Source organism: Hemicordylus capensis, chromosome 7 (genome assembly GCF_027244095.1).
Source record: "Hemicordylus capensis ecotype Gifberg chromosome 7, rHemCap1.1.pri, whole genome shotgun sequence".
Classification (NCBI taxonomy): Eukaryota; Metazoa; Chordata; class Lepidosauria; order Squamata; family Cordylidae; genus Hemicordylus; species Hemicordylus capensis.
Window position 1 is genome coordinate 15646663 of NC_069663.1, and position 3268 is coordinate 15649930.

At 49.0% G+C, this 3268-nt stretch overlaps 1 non-coding gene across 1 annotated transcript; it reads right to left on the bottom strand.

Annotated features, from left to right (window-relative positions):
* Positions 1-2720: 2720 nt before the first annotated feature.
* Positions 2721-2792, bottom strand: TRNAE-UUC (transfer RNA glutamic acid (anticodon UUC)). The gene has a single exon. It is a non-coding gene; the product is annotated as a tRNA-Glu (tRNA).
* Positions 2793-3268: the final 476 nt, after the last annotated feature.

Sequence of the window (3268 nt, forward strand, 5' to 3'; positions counted from 1 at the left end):
CACACTCGGGGGGATTCCAGTAATGCAAGTGCAACAATGCTATATTATTATATTACTAGTGTTTGTAAGCCCGTTGGATAACGGGCGCTAGTGGAGCTGTGCGCTCTGGACCCCCGCCGCCATTCCCCCTCCCGCCACCCACCGCTGCCCGCGGCTCCGGTCAGGCCCGCCACCCACTGCCACCCGCGGCTCCGGCCGGGCCCACCACCTACTGCTGCCCGCGGCTCCCACCAGGCCCACTGGTGCCCAGATCCACCGCCGCATCGAGCTTCCCCCGCCGCCTCGTCCGGTGGCCATGTTGGGCAGCCAGAAGCGGCCGCCCCAAAGAAGCCGAGTATGCGGCGGCGCGGCCAGGCCTCGGCCATGGCTCCGCCGCGCCGCATCCTCTGGCCGAGGAGTCGGCTTCGCCGCCATCTCGGCCACTGTCCCCCGCCGCCGCTTACCTGGCTTCTTCGGGGCGGCTGCTTCTGGCCGCCCAACATGGCTGCCAGGTGCCGGCGTTCACGGCTGCCTTGCTCTGTTCTGGGCATGCTCTTTGCGCATGCCCAGAAAAGGCCAGGCACGAACGCACGCTTGGTGTCTGTCCACGGATGGACACCAAGCGTTTTATTAGAGAGGATTAATCGTGCTATGCACTACTAGTGCTATTAATACGAATAGTGCTATTAATATTTTTACTACTAATAATTATTACTAATCATGCTATTAATAGTGCTATATTATTAATAGTGCTATGCGAGTGGAGTGCATTATTGCAAAGTGCATTATTGGGGCTCGGGAGTGGGGGGCGCAGCATGGCAGCGCTTCCCTGCACCTGACTCCTGGAGCTGCCAGGTGAGTCGCAGGTGGACTGCAAGAGAGCCACTGCTTGTCTGGGCGGGCGGTCCGCCCACCCAGCGAAGGATCAGTTTGTGGGGAGGGTTGGGCTAACCCGCTCTCCCCACAGATCTTGGAGGAGCTCTTCTCACTGATCATGAGAAGAACTCCAGTATCTTTTATGTTATGTTGTTTAGAAGGTTGTCGCAGTGGGGATCCGATAGAGAGTGTGGAGGGTGGAGTCTGAAAGGGGAAAGGAGGAGGAGAAAAATGGAGTTGTTTCTGAATAAAACAGAAACAAAGCTTTTGCATTATGTTTTTGACCCAGACTTTTTACTGTTGTCTGGGTATGACCATGCCGAGGCGGCCATCAAGCAGCATGTTAAAGACATGGAACATCAAGTGGGCATGAATCTTGTCTCTAGATATTTTAAATCAGGAAGAATTAATTGTTGTTTTAAACCAGCAAAGTATGTTATTAACTCAATGGTATTGAGTGGAGTCATAGAAGGGCATTCACTATGGCCTGATGTATCGCTTTACCTTTGGCCTTATTATCTGGGAAATATCTAAAAGTTCATTATAATGAAAACTATGTCCATGTAACTCTGGTGTAATAGAATCAATAGAATGTGTTCTTGTAAACTGTAAATGTTATCAAGAAGTGTGAAATCTGTTAATTAAACCTTTTCCTGTCTGTTCTGAAGAACATAGTGCCAATTTTTTCTTGCAGGGCACAATACTGAAATTACATTTAAGGCAGCTAGGTTTTGCACAGTAGCCATTAGGATCAGACATGATTTGTTTATATCTGATTTTGAGCTCTAAGAGACCACAAGGCTCTACAGGACAGCTTTTCCTCCTACCTTGGTCAAATGCTGGGTTTGAAAGCTGGGTAGGTCAGCACTGTCCTACCCAGCTTTTTCCTCCTACCTCAATTCCACACAATCACTTCTCCCTCTTCCTACCTCATTGTTTGCTCCCAAAAATTGAACATAGAGAGCACACACATCTCTCAAACTTGGGTAGGACACTTGTCCTACCTAGGTTTGGGTTGTGTAAATGTCTCCCTTAATTTATTGTTAACACACTGCTGTATTCTGTATGGTTCTGAAGATCTGAAGGTTGGCTCGGGGTTCTCAACCTCGGGTCCCCAGATGTTATTGGACTTCAACTCCCACAATCCCCAGCCAAAGGCCACTAGGGTTGAGGATTATGGGAGTTGAAGTCCAATAACATCTGGGGAACAAACACTGAGAATCCCTGGGCTAGGTGATGGGATTGCTATACAAAATGTCTGCTTTCTTTTTTTCAGGTCATTGACAAAAATAAAGGTTGGTTGCTTGGTTGGTCACTAAGTAAGTTTGAGATTGAAAGGCAGTCTTTATAGTTTAGCTAAGACCACCATGCTGGTAGACTGCAGAAGGAGACCTTGTGAGTACCTAACAACAGCCCTTTGGGGGCATTATAAAAATGGCATACTGTACCTGCTTACCTCCTCTACTGCTGCACCTGAAATTTGCTCTGAGCAGCAGCGTGGTGCCCAACACCTCCTGTGGCAGGGGATTGGCGAAGCTACTCACCTGGCGGAGGCTGTGTGTATGGCCAGCATTGGTAGCAGAGGTAAGCACCTACAAATTTATGCTTAAAGGTGCCTCTCACTGCCACCGCCACCCCACCCCCGTGTGCTAGCGGCACCTGCACTGGCTGCTACTGCCTGTGAACACCATCCCAAGAGTGTGCTGGAAAGCCCATCTCTGGCACTGAGGTGTTCAGAACATAGGAACTTGGGAAGCTGCCTTATATCAAGTCATGCAATTGGTCCATTTAGCTCAATATTGTCTGCACTAACTGGCAGCTGCTCTCCAAGGTTTCAGGCAGGAGTCTCTCCCAGCTATATCTGGAGATGCTGCCAGGGATTGAACCTGGGACCTTCTGCATGAAAAGCAGATGTTCTGCCACTGAGCTACAGCCCCATCAGAAACCTCACACTACCATGTTCTCCATGCTTATGGCATTTGTCTGAAGAGGCGAATGCTGTAAGCATGATGGAGCTTGTTTTTGTGATCAGAAGGCTGGTGTGCCCCTAACTTCCAGTCACAGAAACAAGCGACATCACACTTACAGCATTTGCTTCTTCAGACAAACACTGCAAGCGCGGCAGCATGAAGTTTCTGAGAACGTCAGCATTGAGGCAGAGCATACTGGCACACTCTCAGGATACTGTTAATAGGTAGATGATGCTGAACATAGTTAGATGTGCTGTTTTTGGGTCATCCTTTTCTTGATCCAGGCCAGCTTTTGCATAGTGCTTTAGTTACTTGTATTCAAGTCATGGGGTAGAAGAGGGGCTAACCAATAGCCAGCAGCATGAACACTGAAAAGCAGTTTGCATTGGCCTCTCTGTACATAAAATCAGTTGCATTAAACTATTAAGATTCCTGATTTGGCT